Raw genomic sequence first — 12,514 nt, forward strand, 5'->3', positions numbered from 1 at the left:
CATCTTATATTTTCTTTTTTTTGGAACACTCTGCCATGGCGCACTCGCTCTCTCACTCTTTCTTTCATCCTCGCTCTCTTGCTCGCACTCTCTCTTCTCTCATGGTCGCTCTCGCGCTCACTCTTTCTCACTCGTGCTCTCTCTCTCTCTCATGGTCACTCTCACTCTCGCTCGCACTCTGTTTCTCTCTCTCGTGGTTGCTCTTGCGCTCGCTCGTGCTCTCTCATGCTCTCTCTCTCTCGTGGTCGCTCTCGCGCTTGCGCTCTCTTGCTCTCTCTCGCTGTCAAAAAAATTGATTTTAGGGATATTGTATATAATTTGCAGGCATCAGAGAGCCACTAATAATATACAGGAGACTCCCGGAACTTCTGGGAGAGGTGGGATGTCTGATAATGGATCTAATCTTAAGACAGTGATTCAATTGGTGGTCCCTTAAGGTTATTAGAGGCATGGGGTGGGGCAGGAAGGGTAGTAGAGATGAGCTCCCACTGTCTATTAAATGCTCTAAATGGCACACATTTCAAATAGCCTCTGACAAACAAGTCCAGCTCCTGGTTTTCACATATGTCTTAGCCACAAAGCCTGACAGAACCACTTCTACTGACAGGAGAAGGGGCAGGGGCAGTTTACTGCCACCTTAAAACCAGTCACTCTGGACAGATGGGGCTCAATGCCATGGTTGGCAGCTTATCTAGGTGAAGAAAAATTGTGATCTCAAACCTCTGCTGCCTTGGAGCTCATGGGGAAGTCTTCCAGAGTAAACCCAAGGAAAATTCTGGAGCTGGAGTCCCTAGGCAGTCCTATACTGGGTACAACACTGATTGGCAATTCCTGCGGCACTGCTGGTGCCAAATTGTATCAGTCTTTCCCATTCCTTTCGATCTGTCAACTGCATGGAGATGGGGAGCCTGCTGCGTGGACAGCAGGTGGCTTTCCGTATCACACTGTCTTGGCTAGACAGCTTGGATGCAATATCTATGGTCAACTCTGATCAATAGAGGGCCTCAATGATTACATCGATTCCCTTACTTGTTTTATACCCACACTTCCAGTATTGCACCCCACTGAAGTTGATAAACAGTAATGATAGGCAGAAACCAACACCAATATTTCAATAGATGAGCATTGTGTTAGCAAGTTTTAGTTAAAGTAGCCTACTAAGGAAAGAGCATGACAATGCCGTTACTATTGAGGTACTTTTAACATCTCCGCTTAAACACACCAACATTGCCCCATAGTGCAAAATTAGTTCATTTATTGATTTTTCTGAAGGGATTTTTGAATTCCAAGTGAAAAGATGTTGGCTGTGAGTCAAATATTTTCTTTGTGACTGTATGCACTTTTATATGCATGGTCCTCTTAGTTTGCCTTAAGAGAGAAGGAAACAAATATAGGTATTAATAAAACAGAAGACTATCATTGAAGTTAATCTGTGTAGTAATATTATTTATGCTCATTCTACAAGAACACATGTATCTGAAGCGCTACTCTAAATAGGTTTGGAAAGTTATTCAGCTCATAAGGAGGGTATTTGACCCATAGTGTCTGGGCTGACCACCAAGTCTTTAGCTGTGCTAATCACATTTACCATCACCTGGTCAGTATCCTACTTGTCAATTCGAGTGCTTGTCAAGACATCCTTAAATGTCATTGAGAGTAATTGTCTCCACATTTTCTCAAGCTGTGTGTTCCAGATTGCAACAACTCACTAGGTGAAAAAAGTTCTTCTATTTTAATGCACTCTGTTTTTGCTTTTTATGTGCAGTGCCATTTTGGATCACTATAAAGCTGTTTTTAAAATTTTGGTGCCTCTCCAGTATAATGATTAACACTGCTATCACAAATTAGTTTAAGGCTTCTACATTTGATATTATTAAAAGGTAGCTCAAAGATTTAAAAAAGTACTGAGATTTATGTACAGAAAGCCGTTAAAGGAAGCAAAGTTTCTGTATTTTTGTAAACATATTATCAGTGTCAGAGTGCAATAACTGGTAGTGTTTTTTCTTTTAATCACAAATGTCACATCATAATTTGTGCTTATAATCCAGTGTTAGTGGTGATGTGGCCATTTGATGGACATGTTAAATTGAAGGTTTTGGCAAAATTCAATGTTTGGATGTATGTTCAAAAGCAGCTGAGAAGAATGTGCACACAGGATGCACAGGCCTCATATCTTCATATTTCTTAACTGAATCTGGAGAGAGGAGGATCAGCATCTGGCTTCCTGCTTGATTTTAGTAGTTAGCTGTTCTCTTCTCATTCTGCTCTTTCCCACCCACTTCCCATGTCAGTCAGTCAGTGGGTGCCGTCCCGAATCCGGGGTTGGCGGCTACACACCTCCATCTTCTTTGATCTTGCGACAGCACCGAGTACAGCCTCTCCTCCAGTTTGTTCTCGCTGGCCATCTTGGCACCGCCCACCGCTGCCCCCGCCGAGCTCGAGCCCGAGGCCATGTTGGCCTCCAGCCACGGCCACTTCTTCAAGCTCGGCCCTTCCTTAGGCGGAGGCCTTGGGCAGGTCCAGGCACACGGTGCAGCGTGCAAATTCATCATATCTCTTCTAACTAGGTGCATAGTTGCACTTCCCATGACCCAGCTGCATAAAAGCATAGTATCAGGACTGGATGATCTGTGGATGCCCCAACAACCATGGTATATCAGAATGTTTAATAAACATTATGGAAAGGAGTGAGCCTCAGACCTTGAACTTGGGGATCTGTCTTTCAGATGTGCCACTCTTGTCACAATGATTCCTGAGGCAAAATGAGTTTGTCAGCCAACTTCAATTTCCTGCTACCAATTTCACCAAAATGCTTATACTAATTCATGTATTTCTTTGCTTTGATATGATAATTAGTTTTCCTATATTAGTAGCTGCATTTCAAAAAGCAAATTCTTTGGCTGCTAAGTTGTTGTAAGTTTAAAAAAAAGTGTAATTTTTATATATGCAGAATCTGTTAGAACATAAATCCTTTGACCAAGATGGGCCAAGTACATGTCATCTCTGACAGCAAGTAAAAATACTAAGAGCCTCACTATCACAGTTATTTAATTTTGATGAAAAGCAATGCAACTTGAAAAATTTGCATGTCTTTTGAAGCATTGTTTGTCATCTGTTTTACAAGGCATGGTTGATGTGGCCATGATTACTTCATTTATCTCTGTGTGATCTGAAAATGAAACAAAAGTCAGAATCAGTATTCATGTGAGTAGGGGAGTCTTCCCTTAGTTAGAGTCATAGCCAGCATAAATGTAGATGTGTGCAGTTGTTCTAGGTCAATCAACACAGTCGCAGGACATTGCTACAAGTTTCCTCAGGGCAATGTCAAAGATAATGCCTTCATCAATGACTTTCCTTCCATAACGATGTGAGGACATTTGCTGATATTGCATTGTGTTCAATTTAATTCACTAGTTATCTGCAACTGAACTAATACACAGCTGTAAAATTCAGAGACAAGTAACATTTTACCAAAATGTCAGGCAATAACTATCCCTACCAAGACAGAGTCAGGGAGGGTCATTGCTGTACTGAATTGCCCACTATCAATACCCTGAAGCTCAGCTTTGATCTAAAAAAAAATGTTCTGACCACATAAATGTCCTGCATTTTCCTGAGAAATTCCAACAATTCTGGTATTTCACCATGTGATGAAAGGAAAATTCAGGACTCCCTTTTAAGCAATCACAAAAATAGAAGAAGTACCAAGCTCCCAAAATTTCCTCACCACTGTAACTCCGACTATCCTAAGAGAATATCAACAACGTTGAAGTTGTTAGGGAATGGGACAGCTGCTTCAGGTTAGGGGCACAGGTTAAATAGCTGTCAAAGTGTCTTTGCCCGGTTGTTGATCAAAAGGCCTTGTGCTGCATGAGTTTCTTGAACTAAGTCAAAGCAGGCTTTGTTGAGGAGGTCTCTGTCAGGGGATATGCTCATGTTAAGAGCAGGTTTATTAGGTTGCTATTCCATCAGAAATTTCTGGGTCAACATTGTGGCCATAAGAATAGGTTAGGGGTAGTATTTTTTGGCACAAAATAAGTTACCTCCTGACTCCCAAATATTTTTCATTACCATGAATGAGCACATCAGACATGTGAGGGGATACTCTCCAATTATCTGCATGAGTGCAACTCCAAAACATCCTAGAATTCATCTAGGAAAAAAAAGTAGGCCCTATCTTCTTCCCTTAACATAGTAAATCACCCTCTTGAACCAAAGATGTCCCAGTAGTATTGACATTCCCATTATATATGTGGCAGGATATTCTAAAGCTCCATCAAGTGACGCTGAGAACATCCCGGCATTTTTCCAGTCAAGATGGCAAATGGCTTGGAGGGCTACTTGAGGCTGCTGGTGTTCCTCCGTTCTGAGTATCCACATTCTCCTTGCTGGCAGGAGCCACTAGTTTAAAGAGGAATCTGTTTAGCTGAGGTTTGGAAAGATACTTTGTGGCTGGCATGTGGAGCAGCTATGATGTATTCTGAAGGAAATTAATGATTACAAAGTTCTGAGGTGTTCAAAGGTGAGTCATTCAACATGAAGTATTTTGATACAAACCTGTGGTTATAGCTGCAGTGTGTATAAGATTGGTCCAGCTCATTTCTGAACAGTGGTGAACCCTACCTTTTCCTCTAATAAGTTAATCCTGGGCAATTTGACAAGGGAAGCAGAAGAGACCTGCAGATGCTGGAAATCCAGAACAACACAAAATATTGGAGAAACTCAACAGGCCAGATAGTATCTATGGAGAGGAATAAATAGTTGACATTTTGAGCCAAGATGCTTCATCAGAATTACTTGACAGCAAAAGTAGTTCCATTGAAAGAAAAGAGAAGGCCAGTAGCTGCCATTTGTTGGAGGTGGTCATAGTTTGGTACTTGAGTAACGCGAATATTGCTTTCCATTCTGACCCTGAAATAGCGCATGTATGCACAGCGCACAATACTTTATTATCTGAGCAAAGTTAATTAAATTACATCGTTGCTAGAACAATAAACATTTCTGACCTTCTGATAGAGAATTTCATAAGTAGAGCAGCTAAACATTTAGGCCATTGCCCCATTGCTTAGTATTTACACTTTCAAAGGTATGAAGATAATTAACTAATTCCTTTTAATTATTAGCCTGTTAACTCTAAACATCAGTGGTATCCCTAGTTTCGCAACATTAAAGCTGGCATCAATTCTGTCAAATTAGAAAAGCGATAAAGTTCTGTGGTATTATTGTTTAATTACTGTTTCCAAGCTTGAACTACACTGCTGGGAGACTCTTGCTGAAGACGAGATAACTACATTTACAACATGAAACACAAAAATTGCTAGAAGTCCTCAGCAGGCCCGGCAATAGCAGTGGAAATAGAAACAAACACAACCGTTCAACCCTTCACCGAAGCTGAGAAGTCTTGATCAAAAAACAAGATTTACATTGCAAAGGGTGGGCCAGAGATGGAGAGGAAAAAAAATAGCAATACTGAGAATGTTGTATATGCAACGGAAGCAAAACACTGCAGGTACGGGAAATCTGCAATAAAATAGAGAATGCTGGAAGTTCTTAAGTGGTCCAGCTGTATCCATGGAGGGAGAAACTGGGCTGATACATTTCCATGGGAACAAAACTAGAAAATGCTGGAAAAAAACTCAGCAGTTCAGGCAGCATCTGTGGAAACAGAAATAGTTAAAGTTGCAGGTGTGTAACCCTTTGTCAGAACAGATTTTAGGTTTTTATCAGAACACAGTACAAACCGCTTGGCCCATTATATTGTGCTGAAGTTTTAATCTACTCTAAGATCAATCTAACCAGTTCCTCCTACATAGCCCTTTATTTTTCTACCAGATTCAAAATGCTGACTGTTTCTCTTTGAAGATTCTCACTGACATCTTCAACATCTCCCTGAGCAGTGCTGTCGTTCCTACGTGCTTCAAGGCTGCCACCATCGTCCCCGTGCTGAAGAAGTCTTTAGTGTCCTGCCTCAACGACTACCGTCCCTTTTCACTCACATCCATCATCATGAAATGTTTCAAGAGGCTTGTCATGAGGCACATCAAGTCCCTGCTGCCCCCTTCACTGGACCCCTGCAGTTTCGCGTACCGTCCCAACCATTCCACAGACGATGCCATTGCTATCACCCTCCACCTGGCCTTAACCCCCCTGGACAAAAAAGACACATACATTCGAATGCTGTTCATAGACTTCAGTTCAGCATTCAACACAATCATTCCTCAGAAACTGATTGGAAAGCTGAGCCTACTGGGCCTGAGCACCTCCCTCTGCAACTGGATCCTAGACTTCCTGACTGGGAGACCTCAGTCAGTCTGAATTGGTAGCAGCATCTCCAACACCATCACACTGAGCACGGGGGCCCCCCAGGGCTGTGTGCTCAGCCCACTGCTGTTCACTCTGCTGACCCACGACTGTGCTGCAACACACAGCTCGAACCACATCATCAAGTTCGCCGATGACACAACTGTGGTGGGTCTCATCAGCAAGAATGATGAGTCAGCAGACAGAGAGGCGGTGCAGTGGCTAATGGACTGGTGCAGAGCCAACAACCTGTCTCTGAATGTAAGCAAAACAAAAGAGATGGTTGTTGACTTCAGGAGGGCACGGAGTGACCACTCTGTGCTAAACGTCGATGACTCCTCCGTAGAGATCGTTAAGAGCACCAAATTTCTTGATGTTCACCTGGCAGAGAATCTCACCTGGTCCCTTAACACCAGCTCCATAGCAAAGAAAGCCCAGCAGCATCTCTACTTGCTGCGAAGGCTGAGAAAAGTCCATCTCCCACCCCCCATCCTCACCACATTCTACAGAGGTTGTATTGACAGCATCCTGAGCAGCTGCATCACTGCCTGGTTTGGAAATTGTACCATCTTGGATTGCAAGACCCTGCAGCGGATAGTGAGGTCAGCTGAGAAGATCATCGGGGTCTCTCTTCCCGCCATCACAGACAGTTACACCACACGCTGCATCCGCAAAGCAAACAGCATTATGAAGGGCCCCACGCGCCCCTCATATAAACTCTTCTCCCTCCTGCCATCTGGAAAAAGGCACTGAAGCATTCAGGCTCTCACGACCGGACTATGTAACAGTTTCTTCCCCCAAGCCATCAGACTCCTCAATACCCAGAGCCTGGCTTGACACCAACCTACTATACCCTCTACTGTGCCTACTGTCTTTTATTATTTATTATTATTTATTGTAGTGCCTGCACTGTTTTGTGCACTTTATACAGTCCTGGATAGGTCTGTAGTCTAGTATAGTTTTTGTGTTTTTTCTTACGTAGTTCAGTGTAGTTTTTGTATTGTTTCATGTAGCACCATGGTCCGGGAAAACGTTGTCTCATTTTTACCATCTTCTGTACCAGCAGTTATGGTTGAAATGACAATAAAAAGTGACTTGACTTGACTTGAATTGACTTGATATGTTGCCTCACTTGTTCTTTCATTGATCAACATTTTCTGTTATCTTCCATATTTCCAACATATGCATTTTTAAAAATTTCCTTAATCTTTAATTAAAATTGGATAGTACGGATAAAAGCTGGAAAGGCAAATGTTCTGAAATAGTCGAATAATCTGTTACGTTCTGAGACCTGAATTGTGTCAAGTTGGAAGAAGAGCTATGGTTCCCTGATTTTATGTTGGGCTTCATTTGAACAGAGTAAGAGGACAATGGCTCTGAGCTCTGAGACAGGGTGGGAAGGAGAAGTAAAATCATAAGGAACTCAGCAGTTGTAAGCATCGGGTCATCTAACAGGTGGTGCTGACTGAATCTATAGCCAGCAGCCTGCTCTGCTGCTTCTCCTTATAGACATTTAAGGAACAGATGACGAGCTTGTTCCGCTGTTGTACTGAGTTTCATTTGAACCGCCTTCTTTAACTGTGAGTGCAATACTGATATCACAAAAACAGCAGCTTTGGAGGCTGCGGATAGAATACTCACTTCAACTGTATCCAGCTCAGTAGTTATCATGTTTTCAGCTATTGTGTGGGAGGGTATATAAATTTTTGTCAGTTGCAATGACTTGTAATGAAATAGTATCTATTCAGAGACAAATTTTATTCGAAACTCTTGTATTCCACTACTGGTGTCAGACTAGCTGAGTGTGGGGTTTGTAGCCAACAACAGAGTAATTGTATTACAGGCTGAAAAATTGTAAAGGACTTTGAATGACACTGAACAGTTCTGATATTCTGCAAGATCAACGTAAAATCAATTAAACATAAGTGATTAAATGTGTAGGATAGTAAGAAATAAAATCACACAATGAACTTCTTGAAAAAAAGGAAGGTATTAAAACAAACCACGAAATGTAAACAGCTTTATATTTAGTCCTCTGCCTCATAGAGAATTACAAGAATCTCATGCAGCTCTGCTGGATTCCACAAGGAGTCCAACACTGAAGCACAGCTGGGGAGCTGTCAGAGCTGCTGTGCCTGCAAAATCAAACCTTCTGCATTCACGCAGAGGTCTCAAACCTTTGGCACTCATTGGCTCTAGCGTTCTCAGCTGGAGCAGAATGCTTACATTTTAATTTAAAGTACTCTTTATGCATTCAATATCTTACACAGCAAAAAAATTATTCTTAGCATAGATATGATCTGTCTATGTATATAAGCTATCTTATGTATTTATATTTTGTGCTTTTTTTGTACTGCATCATATCCAGAGTAATATGTGTACTAGGAATTACATTAAATAATCTTGTATAGCAACACTTTATGAAAAGCCTGTATATTTGAAAAGATGTTATATTGGTCATTTTTTTTCTGTTTCCTTTTCAATTAAACATATTGTTATCAGTGCTGTATGTAAAATGGAAGTTTCTCTGATCCTTTCTCATGACTTAGATCATGACTGAGATCATGACTGAAACTAATCAAATAGTCACTCTCCACGATGCCAACATGTATGTGTGTGGCATGGCAGTGTAGCTGAATTTTGCTTGCACAGTGGATAATAAATCAGAAAATCACTTGGAAATTACCTGATCAACAAGGTGATCCATATATAGTTTAAGTATTGAAAAATAGTAGAGCCAGACTGCATTCATGACATCTGGGCTATAGGACAAAGGTCTTCTAGATTGATACCCTGAAGGATTACCTGAATTGCCATCTTATATCTGAAGGAAACTTCACACTAATTCTCTCCAATTATTAGTCACATACTGCACCTCAGTTAAACCATTTCAGTTAAATTTGCATTGACATGGATTGTAAATGATGTACAAGAAGAAATGGAATATATTGTTTAATAGATCTCCAATTTGCAATTTTTTGATTCAAACAATATATTCCTAGTTAGAAAAGTCAAAAAGTAAAAGTCTGGGACAGAATTCTTCCATTATTCAGAAACAATATTCTTGCCTAATTCCCACTGCCTCAAAATTTTTAACTGTTTTTCAAAAGTACACTGTTGGATTCTGATGTTTTTAATTCAAGGTTTTTTCAAACTCTGGAAAGAGGCACAAAACTTGTTGCTTCATAATTATTTTATTTAGCATTGGTAGAACAAAAAAAAACAAATGGACAGTAACAGGAGTAGAGGCTAATAGCAGGAGGAAGAGAAACAGCAAAATGAAAGCAAGATGCTTCCGCTGTGCAGTCAGCTCTTTTCATAATCCGTAGGTCAGAAACATTCCATTCAAATTTGCAGATAAGACTCAGCCATTCAGATTGCCCCAGTTCAAATAATTCAATACCAAAAGAGGCTTCCAGAGCTTTCCAGAATCATACAAGGGGACACACTGAGCAACTGTATGTACAAACTATGGCCACTAGGGAACATACTAACCAGTTACACACACACGCACACACGCACGTGCACACACACACACACACACACACACACACACACACACACGTATGTAGTTATATAAAATACAAACAGATAATTAATTTTAAATTGCAAAGAAAATGACAATTAAGCAGCCTAATCCAACAATACCCACTTTTATTCTAAATCACCTAATTAGAACGATTACATTTGAAAATTCGGAGACAAAAACATGCGGTATCTACATTAAGTATAAACTAATCAAAAACTACATAAGTTATGAAGGATCAAAGGCTATATATTCTTCAAAGTATTTTAGGATTATGTCATTGTTCGGCAGATTAGTAGGCGCACTTACATGAGTTTGGGCTATTCTATTAATGGTCACCTTTGTACAAGTAAAAAAAAATGTAAATTATGATAAGGCATTTCAGGACAAATGATGTGATTCATAATATTGAATAACTCCAGCTTCCAACACTTGAAAGAATCTAATCAAAGAAATCCCATCCATCATATTGATGTATTTTAGATGCTTCTTAATGAACATGATCAGCCAAATCAGCTATGTCAGGTACACCTAATGTCTGTGTATATCACCTAGCAAGAAACACATATCCTAAATATAAAGACCCTAGCCAATCACATAGAAAAGAGGTGTAGGCTCCATTTCTACACATAAAGTATGTGTTGTTCCATGAACTTAGGCTATTCCTTATTACGCAACAGGAGCCTTGTTGAATTTTAATATTTTTTCTGATGGATATTGTCATGGAAAAATCCAGAGTCACTACCACATTTAGGACAGTGTTAAGTGTAATTACATGAACTATGCCCTACTGGAATGGTACCTTCTGAACTCAAACAAAAAGTGGCTTTTATAGTGATCTCATGAAAAGATTTAATAGTATTGTCGTGGACATTAGATGTAGATATAGAGATATCCCAGAATAAGACATGAATAGGGTCAGATACTGTATAATATGATTCCCTAAATCATTCTCTTTATATTTACATAAATGATCATGTTTAAGACGGAATGTGGGGGTCATGATGATCATATATTTATGTCTCTCTTGAGAATAATGAACCATGGGCATATTGTCAACATCACCATTGCTGGAAAGTTTAATAAAGAGGGTGCATCTTTGTTTTAGAAAGTCTAGCTTTGGTGAATATCTTGAGATGTGTGGTATAAATTGACATAGCAAACAGCTAGATGCATTATAAGCATCTGCAAATTCATATAATACAAGTATACATTGTGAGTCATCTCAGCTGGCACATTGTGAATGGGGAAAATTAGCAAAAGTATAACAAAAACAAATAATATCAGAATAAATTTCATGATGTCCAGTAGTTGTCGACTTTGTTTGAAGTCTTCTGGCTGGTTAGTATAACCCTGCGGTGTAGGCACTGTCACAGAGGTTACTAGCACATTAGCCAAAGCGCCTGTTGTCTTTGTCTTCCACTGAGCAAACACTGGAGAGCAGCACTGACACGAGCATTGATGCCACGCCACACCACTCCTGGCGTCATCTCTCCTAGGCAGCTGTAATGTGGCATGAGGCCTAGTCTGTGCTACAGCCGAGGTCATGCAGCTCTCCCTCCATCGGACTATTTGAATTCCTCTCTCAGTCGTTGAAGGGCCATCAGTGAACACACCTTTAGCAGAGTAATAAACAGGATAATGTCGATTTTCATGATCTTGAGTTATGACTGCTATCCTGTGTTTTACACTGACGCACAGGGTAAAGAGTTTATGTCTATCAGGAGAGGAAGTTGCTTTTCAAGTTTGAGACGCAGTCAGTTGTTCCTCATTAAGGGGTACAGGTCACCTGAGCACTTATTGTCTTTCAGAAGGTTGTGGAGAGATTAGCCAGTAGCTGATGGACCTGCCACTACAGGGATTAGCTTGTGAACACATTGATTAAATATGGTTTCATTTTCAGTCCCATTGGTCTTTATTGGAGCAAGCTGTGACATCAGGAAGAAGGTACTGGAGCCTCAGGACTCACACCATCATGTTTAGGAACAGTTATTACCCCTCAACTATCAGGCTCTTGAATCAGTGGAGATAACTTCACAACTTCACAATCCCATCACTGAACTGATCCTATTACCTATGGTCTCACCTTCAAGGACTCTTCATTCCATGTTCATGATATTTATTTATTATTATTATTTCCTTTTTTCTATTTTGTTGATATTGTCTTTCATTGATTCTATCATGGTTATTGGACTTACTGTGCGTCTGCAAGAAAAGAAAATGAATCTCAAGTTGTATAGGGTGACATATATGCAATTTGATAATAGATCTATTTGAACTTTGAACATATCTGCCAATCTTATTGTTTCATCACTGTCATCTTCACTTGAGCTGATCGGGACTGCTGTAGAGTCCATCTTATGTCCATTTTGTAATTCTACAAAGGTCAGATGGTGGCAATATTTTGGAGACTGTTTGATAAAGGCTCTAACCCTTTGGATTTTGGATAGTGCTGATGTCTTGGAGGACTCTCCAATATAGGCCATAATTAATTGGAGTTTGGTTAGTTTTGCTGTGTCCAGGATAGTCCAATGGAGGGTCATCAGAAATAGTGTCATTGGGAGTGTCACTAGAAGTGTCACCAGCAGAGCCATTGGCAGGACCGCCCACTGGGCTGGCAGAACCACACATCTGTTCAGCTCTTTGAAATTGTCTCAGTCCACTTTGAAGCTCCATACTGTTAATTTC

Source organism: Mobula hypostoma, chromosome 11 (genome assembly GCF_963921235.1).
Source record: "Mobula hypostoma chromosome 11, sMobHyp1.1, whole genome shotgun sequence".
In the NCBI taxonomy this organism is placed as follows: domain Eukaryota; kingdom Metazoa; phylum Chordata; class Chondrichthyes; order Myliobatiformes; family Myliobatidae; genus Mobula; species Mobula hypostoma.